General features: G+C 42.9%; 1 long non-coding RNA gene across 1 annotated transcript; it reads left to right on the forward strand.

The window, feature by feature from the left end:
* Positions 1-20,164: 20,164 nt before the first annotated feature.
* LOC119008757 lies at positions 20,165-21,067 on the forward strand. Its single transcript, XR_005071524.1, has 2 exons — positions 20,165-20,580; positions 20,686-21,067. It is a non-coding gene; the product is annotated as an uncharacterized LOC119008757 (long non-coding RNA).
* Positions 21,068-21,936: the final 869 nt, after the last annotated feature.

Consider the following 21,936-nt stretch of genomic DNA (forward strand, 5'->3'; position numbering starts at 1 on the left):
CAGTGTTTGGAGGTAGATGGGTGCAGTTCCTTTGATGGTCTTGAAGGCCAGAACCATCATCATCATTGAGTTGAATGCAGGCTGCAACAGGAAGCCAGTGGAGGCCATGGAAGAGGAGGGTCATATGGGAGAATTTGGGTAGACTGGGAAAAAAGCCCAGCTGCAGCATTCTTGATACATGGTTTAGCTGCAGAGGCTGGAAGTCCAGCTAAGAGCGAGTTGCAGTAGTCCAGGCAGGACATGACCAGTGCTTGGACCAGGAGTTGCTTTGTGTCATTTGTGAGGAGAGACAAGCTCCTGTGGATGTTGTAAAGGGCAAATCTGCAGGATCAGGCCTCAGCACTGATGTTGGCGGTGCAGGATAGTCCGTCATCAAGGATTTTGCCCAGGTTCATTGCAGTTGATGAAGGCGATACTGTGACGTCCTCAACACTGACTTTTTCCGGGATGCAGAGGAGTTCAGTTTTATGAAGGATGAGCTTGAGGTTGTGCGCAGTTGTCCAAGCAGAGATGTCTGCCAGACATTCTGAGATGCGCGTTGGGGGATGGGGGAGAAAGAGAGGAACAGTTGTAGGTGAATCCATGTGATGTGAATGCAGAGCCTAGTGATCTAGTGCATAGTGAAAACAGAAGTGGTCCTAGTTCTGAGCCTTGGGGACTACCAGTTTCCGGTAAGCAGGGTTTGGACAAGGAGCCATGACGTAAAAGGTGCAATTTGTCAGGTATGATGTAACCAGGTTAGAGCAGAGACAGCAGAGTTCAGTCGGAGTGGAGAAGAGGATTTGGTGGTTGACTGTGTCAAATGCAGAAGATGGGTCAAGAAGAATAAGGACAGATGAGTGGGATGAGGCTCTGGCGGCACGGAGGGACTCAGTCACTGTGAGGAGGGTCAGTGGAGTGAGCAGTGGGTTATAGATGGCACATTTCAGGGTTTTAGAGAGGGATGAATGAAGAGATATAGGTCTGTAGTTTTGGATGTCAGCTGAATCTAGGGTGGGTTTCTTTAGCAGTGGCTTTTCTGTAGTTTTATTGAAAGGAGCTGGAATAAAGCCTGGAGTGAGGGAGGAGTTGATCAGGATGGTCGCAGCTCATCCCCTCTTACTGTCAGCATCCTGAGTGCACAGTCACCAGGGTAAAATGTTTAAATTGTTCAACACTTTGGTTCAAAACTTTTAAGTACCTTTACCTTTGTACAGACTGAAAAGTTGTGACATTAGACATGTAATAATGTCATTATAGTCAAATACCCCTGTGATTTCTCAACTGAATCAAAGCAGCTATTAAGTGTTCAGACAAACTGTTAACATGGATGCTCCCGTGTGCTTTGTTGTGTATATCCTGGAGAACGGACTGTTTTTTGTACTTTTCACCCGCTGTACTACATAGAAATCTTAACTTTATCATTTGGGTGAGATATATCTTGTGTAGCTTTATCAGTCACATATTGTTTAGTGAGGAATGACCACTGGTTAGTACCTGTAATGTGATCATTGAAAGGAGCTATTACCTGGACCAGATCCTGCTTCAAATGCAACATCCTCTGTTGCTGTACTTTTAATGTACTGCACCAAGTTGTAGTGTGTGTGTGTGTGTGTGTGTGTGTACTGATTCATCCACTGTAATATTTCCTGTGCCTATATGATTGTGTTTCCACGTGATGGTGTAGAGAAATCCCTCCTCAGCTCCTTTGAAAAGGTCTCACCAGCTCTCTGTTGTGGGCCTAAAATGAATCACTCACAATTAATTACTCTGTGACTGCACAGAGAGTCTGCAGCCCCCAGCCACCGCCTGTGGGGCCTTGTCTAACTGTGTTGGGTCTAATCTCTCACTGTGAGGCTGGATCTACCATGTCCCACTCAGAGGGGGGCAGTGTTTGTCCCAGTCAGCTGTGAAACTGCTGCCCCCTCCTTTTCCCCGCCGCTCTGCTGCCAGATCTGTCTGTTAAGATGAGATAAGATGATAGTGAAGCTGGTGTACCCGCCAGTGCCTGCTGGGAGTGGCTGCTGTTCGGTAGATGGATACAACGGCCGTCACAATGTTTTCTCATTGTCATCGTGGTTCCTTGTTCTTGTTAAAGCAAACGTGTCCTTACAACAACGTCCAAATAGAAAAATGAATGCAATGACTCTAAATCCCACGATACCAATGAGCCCCCGGCTTGCATTGCTATGCAAAAGAAACCAGTCATAGGAATCAAGCAGAAAAATAGCAAATTGGGAGCATTAGATTAGCCTATAGCAACTTGGAGCTAAAATCGGGACCATAGTTCAATCAAGCAACCCCCACAACAGGTACCAGCACCACAGGAGCATTCTTGAGGTCCACTTCTTTGGTCCAGACTGAAATATACACTATAACAAACACTTGATGAATTCCATTTAGATTTGGTAGAGATGTGTGTCGTTCATTATCCCAGAGGGATGAATCCTGTTGATTTAGGTGATTCCCCTAACCTTCTAACACCACTAGCAGGTTAAAATGCTATCCTCTGACTATTCATCTAGTGCCATCATGAATTCAAAATTTATACTTAATGTCCAGTGTGTAGGGATTTATTGGCCTCTAGAGTTGTGATTGCAGATTGCAATCAACAGCACAATGATAATCAGTGTTGTGCCTGAACGCATCAAATGAATGACCGTTCATGAACTCGTTCATATTTTGGGCGAACGTGAACTGAATGTACGTATTTCTGCCTGATGAACGTTATTGTGAATGCGTTCATTCTGGCGTTTGTGAATGGTGCGCTCTCACAGTTGAACTTCGTTTAAGACCGAGCCAGATTTCCATCGAGCCTTCCAGTCGAAAACCGGCTAGAACACACCGTAAAAACGCCTTAATATGTAGCGTAATATCACCCAACCTGGTCAATATGCTAAGCATGGAGGCAAAGACAAATGAAGGCAGCAGCCCTACCCCAGACCCTGCCTCCACCGTTAAAGGAATAGTTTGTGTTTTTTGAAGTGGGGTTCTACGGTTGACAAAAATGTAGTGCCAAAAGAAAGGCAGGTCTGACGGCGATGTAAAGCGGTGTGAATTTTCCCTATACAACGTACACTTGAACTGTTACAGATTTTTTTAGGGTGAGCCTTGTTTTAGGTGGTTTATTTCACTTTTTCTGTGGACCCCGTTCACTGCAGTACAAAGCTGAGTGTCTGGGCTGGAGCGGCTCTCTACTTCTCCAAAGTATCGCTGATTACGGTAGGGAACAGATCAACTATAGATATGTACTGTACTTGATATGACCCCACTTCAAAAAACACAAACTATCCCTTTAATATGGCATCTAGGATTGATGATGATATGTATGATAACTTAAAACAATTTTTTGAAAAGGTCAGTGATGATCCAGGTGGAAAATATCTGATCTTTTTCCGTAAACCTCAGCAAACATTTCAACAGCAAACCTGAAACGGCACATTGAACTAAAGCACCCAGCTAGTTTTTCAAGGTACCCTTAAGTCTGAGTGAATAAAAAATCAGAAGACACGGCAACGGTGAGCCAAAACAGATCCTCTACCACTCAAATCATATTACCAGTGTACAGTAGTGGCTCCACTGTCTTCATCTCCCAGCCACAGCTGGACAACCTGGTTTTGCAGTATATTGTCGGAGAGCTGCAGTTTCAGTGTTAAAACAGATCAAATAATGGCTGTCTGTGGTTCTATATGGGCTGTGGCAATCATTTAGAAAAATAATAGCTCACAGCAACATTTGTAAAAAAAAAAGGAACTATGAACTAGTTCATTTTTAGAACTGTGAACTTAGTTCAAAATTTTGAATTATGAAGAATGAACTGAACTAGTTAATTTTAACATTTGTGAACTGAACTTTGAACTACTTCATGTAGAAAGTGAACTTTCCCGACACTGATGATAATTTCAGTCTCATCTATATCGGCTACTAAAAATGCATAAAAGCGAGTGTGTTACATGATGCTGGCTAAGGAGAGGTATATGGGAGCTCCATAAACATCCAACATATATTTAATGATTTCACTTAAGATACAACTATTTTTTGTAATGTTATTGCAATAGTATGACTCTTGGGCAGTTTTGGACAAGACATCATGTGACAATGCCATCGTCTAAGAGCAGAAAGAACAACAAACCGAGACAGCTAACCACCAACAGCGCTACATCTTTATTCCAACATGACTGCGAGCAGGAAGGTGATGACAGTGAGATGAAACTGAAGCCTGGGCTTGCTAAAGCACTTGAAATTATGACCAGTAAACTATCAACGATACTCGAGCCTTGGCTTAAAACAGTCCTCTCACACACCAACGAGCTGAAGAGGGTGAGAGACCGACTGGATGAGGTGAAGGCCAGAATGCTATACCTGCAAACTGCTAACAACCTGCAGGCTGCTAAAATGTTAGCCCTGTCAATCTACCAGTGACCCCTCCCTATTATGAGAAACATGCTAAGCTTACATCATTATAGCCTACTCAGCCTCTAAAAAGACGAGAAAAAAAAAATAGAACAACAACAACTTAAATTTGAGTTTGAATTGATTAGGAGAGCACTCTGGTCATCATCAGACCCCTTCTTGTTACAGAGGAAATGTGCTACTAAGGCTGCCTTAGATGCCCAACAGGCCAAGTGCACTGTTCTCTTTTCAAAGCAAAGGCTGTGCAGACAGACAGACAGACAGAGAGAGAGAGAGAGAGAGAGAGAGAGAGAGAGAGAGAGAGAGAGAGAGAGAGAGATTGTATTTCCAAAAGTATTCACTCACAGATAATTTAAATCAGCCACACTTCCATGGTATTATAACAAAGTGGAAGCGATTGGGAATGACAGCAACTCAGCCATGAAGTGGTAGGCCACGTAAAATGACAGAGCGGGGTGAGTGGATGCTGAGGTACATAGTGCGCAGAGGTCACCAACTCTCTGCAGAGTCAATTGCTACAGACCTCCAAACTTTATGTGGCTTTCAGATTAGCTCAAGACCAGTGTGTAGACAGGTTAATGGAATGGGTTTACATGGCCGAGCAGCTGCATCCAAGCCATCCATCAGCAAGTGCAATGCAAAGTGTTGGATGCAGTGGTGTAAAGCACGCCGCCACTGGACTCTAGAGCAGTGGATATGTGTTCTCTGGAGTGATGAATCGTGCTTCTCCATCTGGCAATCTGATGGACGAGTCTGAGTTAGGCAGTGTCCAGGAGAACAGTACTTGTCTGACTGCATTGTGCCAAGTGTAAAGTTTGATGGAGGGGGGGATTATGGTGTGGGGTTGTTTTTCAGGAGCTGGCCTTGGCCTCTTAGTTCCAGTGAAAGGAACTCTGAATGCTTCAGCATACAAAGAGATGGTGGACAATTCCATGCTCCAACTCTGTGAGGACAGTTTGGGGTTGGCCCCTTCCTGTTCCAACATGACTGTGCACCAGTGCACAAAGCAACGTCCATAAAGACATGGACGAGAGTTTGGTGTGGATGAACTTGACTGGCCTCCACAGGGTCTTGACGTCAACCTGATAGAACATCTTTGTGATGAAGTTGAGCGGATGAAGTAGAACGGAGACTGAGAGCCCTCCCGTCCAACATCAGTCTGTGACCTCACAAATACGCTTCTGGAAGAAGGGTCAAAAATTCCAATAAATACTCCCAAACCTTGTGGAAAGCCTTCCCAGAAGAGTTGAAGCTGTTATAGCTGCGAAGGGACCAACGTCATATTAAACCATATGGATTAAGAATGGGATGTCACTTAAATTCATATGCAAGTCAAGGCAGGTGAGCGAATACTTTTGGCAATATAGTGGAGACAGACAGACAGACAGACAGTCAGATAGATGGATGGATGGATAGATAGATGGATAGATAGACAGACAAAAGGCTTCTAAATCCTACACACTAGACATTTATCCAAACACCTGCAAAATTAAGTCTGGTCAAAGCATGCCGGCCCCGCCTCCAAGCAGTCTGCGGTGACGGCTAGCAACTGCAGCCAACCCCCGACGGCCCACCTTCTGCTCCTCTCTGTGTTGCAAGACTCAAGTCATGTTTGTGCAGGAGAGAAGGACTCTGTGTGTTCAGCTTTCAGTACTTTTGTATCTTCTTACTGAATCTCTTTAGCTTCTCTCCAGTTTGAAAAATCTGCTGTATTTCATAGTTTCATCTTCTTTCCTTCCAGCTATTTCAGGAGTCATTAAGTTACTGCTAGTGAAAACCCAACGTTTCCTGATTTTGCTGCTCCATAAGAAAATATTTAATGACATAGTATGATAATGGGTGATTCATTTTGAAAGATTTATGGGAAATGAATCCAAAGGAAATGATATTCTTAAATGATACAGCAGGGAGAAAGAGTGTTTATAGACGCTTCAAGACAAACACGTCGTTAGTTGCAGACACGCCTTCAAGTGGGTAGCCCTGTTGTCATGGAAATGCAAACCACCGTTGACGTGCCAAGTCAAAGTGAGTCAAGCTGAACCAGCACGTGTGTTTGGAAAAGCCTGTTGTATTCTTTTCATGTACACAGACTTGTACCTTTAACGTTCTATCTTTTGCCCCAAATTACCTCTCCCACTTCTATACCCAGCAGAAATTTGGTGCGCCCTTGGTCAGCACGTTGGTCCACAACAAGGTGTTCTGAATACTGATAGTTAAATTTCACCATCTGCCTCTGTTGAGCGAGGAATTTCCACCCCAAACTATTTCAGTACAGTTGCTCAGCAGCTGTCAGTAACAGCAGTGGTGCTACTGCCCGTGCTTAAGTGTGTCTATGTGTGTGTGTGGATGAGATGAATTTTTAATGATTCTCATGGGAAAACTAAGTCACAGGGTCAATAATAATAGGGTACAGCGAAGAAAAGAAGAATGTAATGAATAGGTATGAATGAATCACCGCATTATAAGGGTGTGCCGAATAAGAGCAGCAGAACATATTCAGACTGCAATTACATCAAAATGTGATATATGAGATGTATGCAGTGAATCTGTGATATATGATGTGTGTGTGATATATCAGATTTATACAGTGAGTGTAAAATTATAACTGTCTCAAAATGGTTTTAAATGTATGCATATGTGCATTTTGTCCCAAGCTGCTCACATAAAGCACAAACCAGCGTGGGCAGTGCTGATGTTTGAAACACTTGCCAAGAGGGAGGAAAAAAAACACTGATTTATTCTTTTGTGTCTGATTTCTCCAACACAAACAAATTGAAAGGGAAAATAAGGATAGAACAGGGAAGGGGAAAAAGAAAAAAAAAAAAAAAACTTGTGTTGGACTAGCAGCACCTCAGGGCAGGAGAGATCTGTGGTTTGTGCATGTGCTTTGAATACTGAACACAGGCCGCAATAGTGGCTGTCAGAGCACATGGAGGCAGACACACAACACACAAGCACATATGCAGTGATATACCCAATGCACACATACATGCCTTGGGGAGACGCATGTTCTTTACCAACAAGGTAAAGAGAGATAATCTGTGGTCAGCATACACCTAATCATGTATCATGCATGTGAAACAATCAATGTCTACTTTAATTAAACTAGTGCATTGCCCGTAGGAAGCATGTATTCCTACAGAAAAGTGGGAGGTTAAGTAGTTTTTTCATGGATGGCCAAATGAGGTTGTGTTTGATGGTGGGACGTCAGGGATATAATTGGCTGTTTTTGACTAATTTTGATTTTACCATTATATTTCACCTTAAAAACTATTTACCTTGCCTTGTTTGGTCTCATTATTTTCAGCACAACCTCACATGTTTGACTGTACAGTTTTGTTTTGTTTTGTTTTTTTTCATTTTGACATACTATATTAACACTATGGACCTAAAATCACAAAATAACTTAAAATCAGAGTAGGAAAAAGTTACATGTAACTATTTACATTTAAATGCAGGCAATGCCTCAGGCTCAGGGATCCTCAGCTCATTCTTACCTGCTCCACATTCAGCCGTCTCCTCATTGTTTTGACTCACAACACAAAAAAATGACTACACTACACACTAACCACACTACACAAACACTACATTACACACTAACACTCCAAACATGCTATATGTCACAAATCTCTCAACTCTCAAAACTCACCATCTCTGTTGCTGTCTGTATCAACGCCGGCGTCCCTCACACAACTTCCTGTTCCTCAGCAACCAAACTTGCTACTTGGACACTTTCGTGACAAAAGCCCGTTTTTACCATTTCTTCTTGCACCAGACACAAAGCAAATGTGACGTCAATGTTTTTTCATTCATTATTTACCCTAAGCCTGGTTTTGGACCTGCCGGTGTGTCTGTCGACTCGGGAGGTGGGCCATGTGGGGGTGGGCTAGCAGCTAGCTACACGTGAACATCCACAGATTCCGATTCCACTTTGTTCTCCTCGCATATCCGGATCTCCTCAGACCGGAACAGATCCGGACTCGTTTAGTCTCATTAATCCACAACAGTCAGTAGTTTTCTGTAGTCTGTGTTTGAATAAAATAAAATAAATAGGAGTCTCAAATATTACTCATGAGTCCACTGATTTAGCATTGTACCACTACAACAGTGACTCTAAAAGCTTTATATGATTTCATAATCAGTGCAGAAATGATTCTTCCCCTTCATTTTAATTGCAGCGTAATTCTGAAACCTTATACATAGGTATTCAGACCCATTACTCAGTACTCAACCCTGAGGTGAGAGGACGCTGGCGTGAATATCGCCGCTTCTTGATCCGTGACAAAACAGCTTTTTTCTGTTGAAGGAAGAAAGAATGTCAAGTTGTCTTTACAAGCTCTGAGGCTGTGCTACTACCTTTGAAGCCTGCACACCTGAAGAATTGGCTCCGTGGACTCACTTTTCTCCGCTGATCAGCTGTTAGCCTCAGCTGTAAGCCTCAGCTGTTAGCATAGCAACGCTAACTTATAAGCAGGCGTACTCGGTGCTCTGTGGGCTGTCCGTCGCTGCTCCGCTGGTCCTCCATTTTTCTGATGCCGTGGTCTCCGATGGCTTGTGGCGATGTTGGATGGTCGCTGCTTTTCATTTTTTTGCTAAGGAGAAGCTTCTGTTTGGCCACTCCAGCATGAAGCCCAGATCGGTGGACATTTGCAGTGATGGTTGTCCTTTTGGTAGTTTCCCCCATCTCCACACAGCATCTTTGGAGCTCAAAGTGACCATTGGATTCTTGGTCACATCTCTTACCAAGGCCCTTCTCCCTTGATTGCTCAGTCTGGTCAGGCAGCCAGCTCTACGAAGAGTCCCGGTTCTCTCTTCTTCCATTTCAGAGTTATGGAGGCCACTGTGCTCTTCAGTGCAGCAGATATTCCTTTGTACCCTTTTTCAGATCTGTGCCTCAACACAGTCATGTCTCTGAGCTCTGCAGGCAGTTCCTTCAAACTCATGGCTTGGTTTTTACTCTGATATACATTGTCAGCTGTGAAACCTCATATAGACATGTGTGCCTTTTCAAATCCAATCCAATCAATTGAATTTACCACAGGTGGACTCCAGTCAATGTGGAGAAACATCTCAAAGATGATCAAGAGAAATGGGAGTTACCTGAGCTTAATGTCAAGTGTCATATCAAAAAATCTGACTGTTGATGTCACTGTCATATTTCAGTTTTTCCTTTTTAATAGATTTGCAATAAATTCTAAAAGTCTGTTCTAAACACCTGTAAACACACTTGTAACGTACGTTTGAAAAAGTGTGCATTCCCTTTTTAGAAGTGTTGGGCTCTTTTAAACCAACACTGCAACTTTTTCCCGTTAAAATAACTCCGTCAAAATCATCTTAATATTACAGTGACTAATTATACAGTGAATGGTGTCTGTCTCAGCTATTGTTTGTTTCTTGGCTGAGTAATTTCAGTGAGAGGGTATGATCACAGTGCATCACACACAGCACCAACTATTAATGATTTTGGTGAAACAGATCATATGTTATAGAGCAAATGTTTTCTGGATTTCCCTATGATTTCCTCTGGTTGTCCTGCCTCAGTTCTGTGTAATTTACAGTCAAATCAAATCTAGTGACTTAAGAGTTGAGAAATTTGAAAACATGGCAACACAGCATTACCACCATGGCTGTACCCAGCATTGAGGTCACTAAGGTCCAGACCTCAGTATTTCCAAGAACACATCATAAAAGTAGTCCAATAATTACCTAAACATAACTCTGCTTGAATGACGCAATAATCTTGTACCACACTAAAATAACCAATTTTATCATCTGACCAGCAGTACCGGAATAACGGTGGTTTATTAGCCTACATACACAGACAGAATCATTTCAGTAGCCTCTGAATTAAATGCTGCACTCAGTGAAACAAACTATTACTCTGTCACTTCTATCAACTGATGACAGGGGTACTGCAAAAGCAATCCAACCATGAACCTAGATAAAGACAAGAACTAAAAAAAAAAGTGACAGATCAATACCAGTGGTGTTTTCAATATGGACCAATAAGTTTTCACAATTTTCATAATTTAAGACTCAAATTTCTAGAACCCTCTGCTACAAAGCAATTGAATTTTTGGACCTCTGTATTTCTAAGATCCTGTATATGGCCCTGATAACCACCAATGACACCAAGGACTTCCTTTAGCCTTTTGACTTCAAAAGACTTCATATCTAACCGAAACCTTAAAGTGACAGCACTAGTTTTGGTGTGTTCCTCAGGAATTGCTCTTGCGATTGTCTCTCCAAAGTTGACAACAGATTTTCACTCCCATGTTTGGCAGCACAGCTCAACACAGAGAATCATATATAAGAATATCAGGTTCGGAAATGAAATATGTTTGCACAGTATGTGATAGGGAACAAATAATGGAAAGTTAAAGAACTGGTTGCAATTTTGCTAATGTTCTCAGCCAGGTATTGCATAAACTCTTCTTTGCATCCGAGATTTGATAGCCTACTTTTAACAGTGTCTATTTAGCTCTGTCATCAGTCTGTGGCTTTCATCTGTTATGCTGTTGTCAGAATGTGTTGTTCTTCATAGCCAAGACTTAAGACTTACACCTTGAATCTACTGCGCACAGAATACTACTACTACTACTACTACTACTACTACTAATAATAATAATAATAATAATAATAACACATTTAATTTGTAATGCATTTTAAAGATTTAAACAAATCGCAAAGTGCTACAGGAAAAGCAACAGCAAAAGAGAAAACATTAGCAAAAACACATACAAATTAAAAGCAGAAAAGTTTTAACTTAGTCCTGTGGGGTGGCGACGGAGTGAGTTAGTGGAGCTGAGGGATCGAGATGAGATTTGTGGAGTTAGTAGGTTTTTGAGATAGGAGGGGGCATTGCTATGGACGCACTGGTGAGTGAGGGGGGCGATCTTGTAGTCAATCCTGGCGGAGATGGGAAGACAGTGAAGTGAATGGAGGATGGGTGTGATGTGTTCATACTTGCACACTCTCATCAGGATCCTAGCAGCACTGTTCTGCACATACTGGAGCCTTTGGATTCTCTTGCTAGGGGTTCTAATGAGTAGTGCATTGCAGTAATCTGGTGGAGACAAAGGCGTGGATGAGTTTCTCGGCATCAGGAAGGGAGAGAGAGCGCTGGAGTTTGGCAATATTTCTGAGGTGATGGAAGGAGTTTTTGCAGAGGCGTTTGATGTGAGCCTCAAAGGTGAGGGTCAAATATGACACCAAGGTTAGTGAAGGATGTGGAGAGGGAATGACCTGCCCGGATAACATTATGCTGGTTATGGAGGTTGACTTGATCTGGTGTGGGGTGCAAACAAGTATGACTTCTTGTTTTGGAGCTGTTCAATTGCAAGAAGTTGTGCGTCATCCACGCCTTTGTCTCTCTCCAGACAGGTGGTGAGAGTGGATAGTGGTGATGGTGGTGTAGTTGGAGGCAAAGCCGTAGAGGGGCGTGCGTCCATATTTATGTTTATATGTATTTATGTAGATGCAACTTCATATCCCACTGGGAGCGTTTGAGAAGTGGAGCACCATGCATGCCTGCTTTCATCACTTTCTCAGTCGTTGCCTCTGTTGTGATTGAGTAGGCTACTGTGTTGTGCTGTAGAGTCCAAGTATGCACACAGTGTTTTATTTTGACTGAATACATGATGGTCATTGCTGTCTAATTTCCTGTCTGGCTCAATCTGCTCTGTGCAGATTGACACGGCTTCAGGCTGCCTCTGTCAAAAATAGTTTCAGAGCATATTGTCTGGGGAGAAGAGCGGAGAGGTGCTATTGGGAGGCTGCTTAAACACGCTGTGGAAACACTAGCATTGTGTAGGACAGTTGCGATCAGCTCAAGCAACGGTATCAAGGTTGTGACGCCGCTGTGACAGACCCAGTATAAACTGGGAGTTACTTGCAAAAAAAGAGACCTGTGTATAACTGTAATTGTTGGTCAGTTATTTTCCTATAAAACCGCCATACATTACATCCATCAATAATGTGTTGTGTGTAATTTATTCATTAGTGTAGATTTTTTCTAGATTACTTTTTGTATTTCTTTTCAGAATGTATCACAACTGAATCCCAGTATTGTTGACCAAATGAAAATCTGCCATCAGTCATCTGGCCATGACCTCTCTACTCACCTCTACTTGCCCTCTGTAGTCATGCCTACTGCACTCAAGTAGTGAACAGCTTCTTTAGCTATTCACTGTACACCAACTTCCTCAATGGGCAACATACTGGTTCATTTTTATCTCCATTAAGACTCTTTATTCTTTGATCCCTCCAGCTGTTCTGCAGCATTATGGATATTGCATACATTTGTGCAAAAATTGCTTGATTGTTTGACTGTAAAGTTCTTTATCCACTGGGCAACATAAAGAGGAAGAGCAGTGTCAGGGGTGCATCACACTGCTATTTGGAGAACTGTTCCCCCCAGGTGTAAATGACCACACAATGACAGAGCACAGTGTGAGAAATACCACATCCAGAGTGGATGGATGCAAAGAAACCATGCACTATGAATGCATTCATGATCCTCATTTTATCTACATGCAACAACAATTAAAGGTGCAACGTGTAAGAACTGTTGTCCTATCAAACAGATAAAAAAAATGGTGGCAGCATATCCAGAGTGGCCACTAAATACTGTTGCTAACTGTAGCTACCATAACTAGTTAGCTCAGTTAGCAGTGCATCTAGTAGTCCAGACCCAGTTAGCAGTGCATCTAGTGGTCCAGACTGGGTGCTCTGATTACTAGGGATGTGTTGGTGTTCACAACGCTAGCACATAAGCTTTGGACTGGTACGGGCCGGGGTAAGCTTGTTAGCATGCTAACTTTGGTAGTCATCTCTGCAGCCGAATACACAGATGTCATAATGTCAAAACATTTCATTCTTTATATTCTGTCAATAATTTTGGTTTTCATGGTAACTAACATTCTTACACACTGCACCTTTCAGAAAACACCTAAGTCTGCAATACATCTAAATATCTGACATAGACTAAATGACATAATTTAAGAATAAGGCATGTTAAAACCATGCTATAACTTTTTCCAAGTTTCTCTACATATTAACAAATGGGGACAACAACAACCGTCATACAATAAGGTGGGTTTTTACAACTGACGGCAACATTTATTAACAGACAGCAATCACACATGGGCAGTAATGGAATGTAACTACACTACCAGTCAAAAGTCCTGACACCTTGCCATTTTAAAGGTCCCATATTATGAAAAACACATTTTCTCTGGTGTCTACATATTCAAACTGGTCCTCCCAGAGCCTACCAACTCCCAGAATGAGGAAAGCAAACAAGTCCTGCCTGGTCTCTGCAGCCCACCCACTGGTAAAACGGCGCTCCTACAGGCTGTTCAGATTCAGCTCTTTTCATTACGTAACAAAAGGAGAGATGTTCATAGACCGACCTCCTCTATGCAGTGATATGAGCTGTCCGAGAAGGAGGTGTTCATCCCCGAGGTGAAGTTCAGTGTGCCCAGCGGTAAGATAGCAGTGTTTCGCAATGTCGTCTTTCAGAGCTAGACATGCAGATTGCTCTGTTGTTGGTTGTAAGAATCAACATCAGTGCCTATATTCTGTCCCAGCTACAGAACAGCAGAAGAGACAGTGGTTGTGTTTCATTTTTAACGACAACGTGCCGGCTGCGGTTTGTGTTAGCTTGTGTGTGCTAATCGCTTCACATCAGACTGCTTCAATAACAAGGGTCAGTACAAAGCTGGCTTTGCCTCGACACTGACCCTCGTAAAAGGATCAGTACCAACCATACAAGACCCAGCAACTGCACCCGAGCCACAGGTAAGTGGTGCCACGTTTTGATAGTATTTACAGTTGCCTACGAGTATGGTGAAGTCAGCTGGAAATCGGCTAACTAGTTAGCTCCGTTTCGGTCCGCTATGCAATGGGTTTGAAGCGAGTTTAATGTTAATAATATCATAATGGAGCTTGGTTGTCACAGTAAAAAGTCTGGAAACGTGCAGACTGGAGACAGAAACGATGCTAACAGTGCCCAAGAGTTTGGAGACTGAGTTTGAGACAAACACAGCTTTCTCAAGCTGGTTTTAGATGTTACCTGTTGCAGGTCTCCTCTCTGAGAGTTCCCCAATTAGGAGACTCTCGTTTGTGATGGAGAACTGCAGATCCCGGAGGACTGCACAGTGCCTCAAATTTGAAGACGTGTTCATGCTGCTGTGTAACAGGGTAAATTCAATATAACATGAAGAACTATAAGTTACCGTTACTGTTAGCAGGAGCTAGCATTAGCTACATGGTAATAACTTTAACAACACATACGAACAAACTAAGTGAGATATTCAGACATTAATCATTCTGAAACATCCTGCTGCAGAGTCTGTATTTCTTCAGCAGCCTCTCCTTCTGGGTCTGATTCTAGGTCAAACTGATATAGTTGAGCGACAGCATCTTGGTGAGGCATTAGCCTATGCTACCGCTAGCGCAAGCAGCATCCTTTCCCTGAAAGGGGCATGTAGCAGGCAGGGCTCTCCAAGTAGGTGTTGACAGATGGAGCTCATTAGCATTTAAAGGTGCAGGCACGAACAGCCTGCTCTCAGTAGAGCTCACTTCAGCTCACTTGAGCTGAAACTCAGGACCACGGATGGGTTTGGGGTAATGCATATTGAATACAGAGCTGTTGGACCTCTGACAGCTGTGTGAAATTGATGAAAAACCATATAATGGACCTGAATGAATGATGAATGGACCTTTCATGGTTTTTCTTTATTTTCTTGACTATTTACAACGTAGATCCTCACTGAAGGCATCAAAAATATGAATGAACACACATGGAATTATGTAGTAAACAAAAAAGTATGAAATGACTCAAGACATGTTTTATATTTTAGATTCATCAAAATAGCCACCCTTTGCTTTGATTACTGCTTTGCACACTCTTGGCATTATTTCGATAATCTTCATGTGGTTGTCACCTGAAATGGTTTTCCAACAGTCTTGAAGGAGTTCCCAGAGATGCTCAGCACTTGTTTTGCCTTCACTCTGCGGTCCATCTCATCCCAAACCATCTCGATTTGGTTTTGGTCAGGTGACTGTGGAGGCCAGGTCACCTGGCACATCATTCCATCACTCTCCTTCCTGGTCAAATAGTCCTTACACAGCCTGGAGGTGTGTTTGGGGTCATTGTCCTGTTTAAAAATAAATGATGATCCAACGAAACACAACCCATATGGGATGGCATGTCGCTGCAGGATGCTGTGGTAGCCATGCTGGTTCAGTGTGCCTTCAATTTTTAATAAATCCCCAACAGTGTCACCATCCCCACACCATCACACCTCCTCCATGCTTCACGGTGGGAACCATGCATGTAGAGACCATCCGTTTACCTTTTCTGTTTTGCTCAAAGACACAGTGGGTGAAACCAAAGATCTCAAATTTGGACTTATCACACCAAAGCACATATTTCCACTGGTCTAATGTCCATCCCTTGTGTTTCTTGGCCCAAACAAATCTTCTCTGCTTGTTGCCTTTCCTTAGTAGTGTTTTTTTTTAGCAGCTATTTGGCCATAAAGGCCTGATTCATGCAGTCTCCTCTGAACAGCTGATGTAGAGATGTGTCTGCTACTAGAACTCGGTGTGGCATTCATCTGGGCTCTAATCTGAGGTGCTGTTAACTTACAATTTCTAAGGCTGGTGGCTCAGATGAACTTCTCCTCAGCAGCAGAGGTGACTCTTGGTCTTCCTTCCCTGGGGCGGTCCTCATGTGAGCCTGTTTCGTTGTAGCACTTGATGCTTTTTGCGACTGCACTTGGGGACACATTCAAAGTTTTTGCAATTTTCTGGACTGACTGATCTTCAGTTCTTAAAGTAATGTTAAACTGTTGTTTCTCATTACTTAACTGATTCTTGCCATAATATGAATTCTAACAGTTGTCAAATAGGGCTGTCACTTGTGTACCAACCTGTCTTCTGCACAACACAACTGATGGTCCCAACCCCATTAAGAAGGCAAAAGCTTCCACAGATGAACCCTGACAAGGCACACCTTCAGTGAGAATCTACAGTGTAAATAGTCATGAAAATACAGAAAAAACATTACATGAGAAGGTGTGTCCAAACCTTTGACTGGTAGCGTAAGTACAGTTACTCAAGTATTGTACTTCAGTACAATTTTGTGTGAATTGTACTTTTTACTTTTTTTTGTTATTAATATTACTTTTAATTTTCTGCTTCTTTATACTTCCACTCCACTATTTTGGAGTCAAATATGAACTTTCATTACTAGTCACTGCTTGGCACATTGCATGCTACATCCGAGTGTAGGAATGCATTTAAAATGTATTTATTTTTCATAAGCAATTACATTAACAAAAAACATACTGTGATAATAAACGTATTGTATGTTAAATGTATGTTTACATTTTGGTTCTACTTTTGAGACTTTTACTCAAGTACGGTTTCTGTGGGTGACTTTCACTTTTACCAAATTAATATTTTGACACTGTTACTCAAGTATGATTTAAGATTACTTTTTCCAAAGCTGCAAATGGGAACAGGTCAAAAATGGCCATGCCATGACAAAGGTATATCTGAAGGCATTTTTCCCACCCTGTGAAGTTAATTCATTGCATTCACCTTTATTTTTTAAGTTCTGACAGTGTGGTGTTTTTTGTGTCTGCTGTGTTATGTGAGACTTGAGTGGTGGCTGTCAAAACATCAAACCTTAAACAAGCCGAGGTGTTGTGAAGAAGATCATGCTTGTGTCCCTACTTCAATTAAACAGCATGCTGTCTCATGGTTTGAAATGCACCATGCCGAGAGAAAGAGAGAGGCAGGGGTTCAGAGTTCCACCAAGGACAGAGACGGAGAGAGTGGATGATGAGAGACAGAGCGACTGTGTTTTAATGTCTCAGTCTGATGGAGAAAGAAAGAAAGGATGTTTCAGAACCATGGAGGGAGACTGTGAGGCTGGGTTTGAAGACCTCAGGACCACAGAGAGACACGGTGACACCACATTTAAATGTTTCTGCACCACAGAGAGACTCAGTCAGACACAGGGTGCATTCAAAATTATTTATTTAGTATGTACTGTAGCTGCCTTTATACTCATGCCTGCAGTATTGCATTAAAAAGGAGACATGATACTTTGTCATGATACGCTTGAACTTTGACCCTCTTGCTCAGTAGGCGATTTGGGGGGGGATGCCGTCACCCCTTGTTAGCAAAATTACCAAAAAGCATTGCCCTTGTTAACCTGCCATCACTCTCCATCTGCTAGTAGCAGATAGTGTGTTACAAATCACAAGCGGCCGCGATCAGCTCCAGCGCACTGTGGAGTAAAGCCGGGCATGGCTGTTTCGTGTTCTGGCTGCTTGGTCTATTTTTGACGGAAGCCACAAAAAGCTGCACAGAGCAGATCGTGCCGGCAGGATGTCAGAGACACCGGAACACTCTGCTGGACAACCAATATCATTACGCCAGTTTTAAATTACCCCAAGCATGTTTTTTTTTCTGCATTATATTTTTGAATATAAAGTTTTCATATCGGTTCATATCGGACAACACTTATGCTGATATCTGTGAAACTCACCTGGGCAATAACTCATCAATTTGTTAACATGACATTTGTGCTTCCTACAATCCCCAACATTCTTCCTCGCTACAGTATAACACTTTTTCAGGGACGGGGGTAGCCTGGTGTTGGGCTTCTGGAACGGGCAAACCACTGAGTCACCAGCAGGGGGAAACCTATCAGCTGGGACAGAAATCAATGAATCACGTGCGGCGTGGGTCTGCTTAGGAGACTGCATTCGAGTCAATGCCTTAGCTACCAATGCTTCCGGATGATGTTTAGCCTGGCAGTCATACTTACAATGAAGAATGGGACTAACATCCTCCAGTACAGGAGAGACCTAACCACCAGCCACGTCATTCCCCATAATAAAATGAACACCATCTATCAACCTCATTTCGATGCCTCTCACTACCGCACTCATGTGACAGGCTGACGCACCTTAAGGGAGAACATTTGAGAGGATGAGGGACTGCGAGCAAGCTGTGTCTCGCAACACGGTGACAGCACGTTGGTCTTTGGCTTTTCCTGTGAGGGAAACATAACCTTTAGAGATGAACGGCTTAAAACATGCATCAGGCTCACCTGAAACATTAGGCTGACCCACCAGAGACACGGTCTTAATGAGCCCAACATCACGCTTGCTGCTTACACTTTGAAGCTTCACAATCAGCCACTATATGACCAGGCTTATGACAAAAGAAACACAACTTCTCTAAATGACCAGCCTACTGCAGCACAGAAGTCTGAGTAACTAGCACATCAGTTAGCTCCGGCTGTCCTCTACCGAAAGAGAACAAGCCTCCTGGGCCTTGCCGGTTAGCATACACTGTGGTAAAATGGCCCACACATCCCTCGGCCAGTGTAAAGCAACCGCAAAAGATTCAACTCACTAAAATATGACTCAAACTACCCTCACAAAACAGGGGAACTAAGGAAATATTCGTACTGACATCGAAGGTGTTATCAGACTACTGGACACTGCCAGGGCAGCTGACCAGTTCCTTCTGCAGTTCCAGCGCTTCTTGATAGCAGTCTATGCCTCCACCTTGAATCGTTTGAGCTCCAACTCTCGTTCCTCCCTACTGCTGTTTTAACTGCAGACGAGCTATCCGCCGTTTTAACAGACCATCTACCTTTGAACCAGGAAAGGACTCCACCGAGAGTGGCTCAAGTCGGGGCAAGGTAAACGGCTCCATCTCTGGCCCAAGCACTGGCAACCCGGGGCGGTCCTCACTGGCGGGCACCAAGCCAGAAGAATCCGACCCAGGTACAACCAACGCACATTGGTCAACTAAGCTGGTAGGGACAGCTGCTTTAAGCTCTCACTTCACCCATGACGTTGAAACACGTACCCCACAATTAGCAGCAATTTCAAATGAATCACACTTTTGACACAATTCGAGCTGCTCCACACTAGAATTTGCCAGGAAGTCATTCAACCCAAAAGTTGCCATACTCACTATACCACAGATAAAGAAAAATCACACACTTAGCTGACAGCTAGTTTAGAGCAGCACACTACTCGGGCCAAACAAATTACAGCTGGTCGATAAAACAAAACTTAATAGTGGTAATACTCATTATCCGCCCAGCCATGTGAGAACCAACTCCTCAGATCCTTCCTATGATAACTGTTTATCTTCTGGAGCGCGCCAGGCTGGAGGCAACTTTAAAGGCTACCATCAGTGGCCGAGGCCCTGAAACGCCTGCCTCTGACAGGGAACGTCATCCCCACCCAGAACCAAGCTGGACACTCACCTATTCTTACTGGAGGAGTAGTAACTCGCACAGTAGCAATGGCCCAATAATGACAAACCGGACAACCAGCACCCACCACCAGAGCTACTGCGGATGGAAAAAACGTACACCAAAGTTCTCAGGCTCCTTTAGCGATCCCAGACAAGCCCCCAATTTTGTTACATCCCCATATGGCCAAGGGATGAAGGGAGTAACATAGTTAAAATAAAACCGGGTGTAAAGGAGTGGAAAGAAACAGTAGGTAATGGTAACGCTAAAACTTCTTTATTTGTGCCAACGAAAAACAATAACTAATCAAGATAAAAAAAAAAAACACTTTGTACCACATAGCCTAAGTCACAAGTAGCCTCAGGTGTGGCACATCACCGACTGGCGAGGAGGAGCCTGATAATGTGTGAATCTCACACCTGTGCTGTCTGCTCCTCACCATCCTTAGCTTTTCCAAATATCACTTTGAGACATTGGTTCCAGCTTTTTCGCAGTCATATCCAACCTTCCTCATATTTGGAACCAAGGTTAAGTTTGACTTTAAATGCTGTACATAGTTCAATTATTTGTTTCAGTGGAGTATCCCAAAGGTTTGCTGCTGTGTGTTTTTAACGTTTTTACTTCTGCCATCGTGTAATTAAGAGGAAAAGGACTTGCACCTGTAGAGCAAAACCCACTTGGTAGACAAAGTTGGATAAAAGGGGCGCGGTTGAACAGAGGAGCCAGGAGACAACGGGCATAACGGAGCACAACAGCGGAGCACAGCGGAACACAGAAGGTGAAGGACGGCGTCAACATCAGCTGGGAGTAAATCGAGGACCACCCACGGAGGGGAAACAAACACCGGTCACTAGCTGCTGCAAGTGGGAGAAAGTTACACTTCTCCCTTCTGTGTACGTCTTTCAAAAGACTGGTGTTCTTGTGTTGGCTAATGATGTGCTGAACTGTGGTGGCGTTAGAAAGAGAGGACATTTGACTGGAGTTCTTTTCCCCCACAGGTTCTGCTGAGGGAAGGAGCCAGGATAAGGAAGTGGATGCCAACAGTAAATGCACAAACTTTTATCCTCCTGCCGTGGTGTTACAGCATTATTATCACGTTTTATTGTTTTATCTGTTTGAGCTGTTTGTGCTCTTTTAGTTTTTCTACGGAGGAACTTTACTTGTGTTGGCTGCTTTTAAAATAGATATTGTTGTGCCTCCATTCTGAGTGTGTTCACTATTTTAAAATGCACCACTGGTTTTAACTGCTCTCCTACTGACAAAAAGTACCTTTTAATATCTTTATCTAGATTTTAATCTTGTTTATTTTAAGAGGTCCTAGGCCTCTAAACCAAACCTAGGTGGCATCGTCAGCCCGATTTTATTTTTGTTTATATTTTTTTTAAATATTAACCTTTCCGCCCGGCCCACGCATTCATTGAAAAATGGTGTTGCTGTCTTTTGTCCATCTATTTCAGTTGATAAGTAGAAAATGCTGCAACATTGTTTTATTGTGAAACTCCAGAAATCTTTAAATTTTTGGTGAACTTGTCTTTTGTCTGTATGGGCCCAAAGTCTTCAGTCATTCTTGGCTTAAGAAATGATCCAAAAACAGTGTCCGTTCATCATCATAAACATGGTCACTTGTACAAGACATTTAAGACACATATATAATATAATTGTCTAGATGGACAATTTATTGTCTTATTAAACTGTTTTTCATACATGTTGAATATGTAAGCGTGATGTTGCCAGTGATATTTAGATCCTATTGTGAACTATTAAACTATTCCACAGAACCTCTACAAGGAAGATATCCTATAAATCCCAAGTCTCGTCAGAAAAGCACTCTGATATAAAACAAATGAATTATCTGCTACATTTTTGTACATCTGTCCTTCATTTGTCTTCACTTTAACTTGTTTGCATATGTGAATTATCATCACACTGGAGATGCACTGTATGTCTTCCCAAACAAACAAGCTGCCTCCGAAGAATTACTGCAGCATCTCGCCTAAAGCCTTGCCTTCCTCCCTGTCTCATTGGAACTACTTCCACCCCCGCCTCTTATATTTCAGCCTGAGACTCAAAGACACAGCAGTTATTTATTTCTTGTTGGAGATTCATTACATGGTGGTTGCTGGCATACTTTGAATGGTTGGTGTGGGCTTAATAAATTCAGGCTCTCTTCTCCCGCCTACCTCCACAGCTCCCCACCCAAGCTAGTCCAGGAAGACTGTGTGTGTGTGTGTGTGTGTGTGTGTGTGTGT

The sequence above is a fragment of the Acanthopagrus latus genome, chromosome 19, assembly GCF_904848185.1.
Source record: "Acanthopagrus latus isolate v.2019 chromosome 19, fAcaLat1.1, whole genome shotgun sequence".
NCBI classification, from domain to species: Eukaryota; Metazoa; Chordata; class Actinopteri; order Spariformes; family Sparidae; genus Acanthopagrus; species Acanthopagrus latus.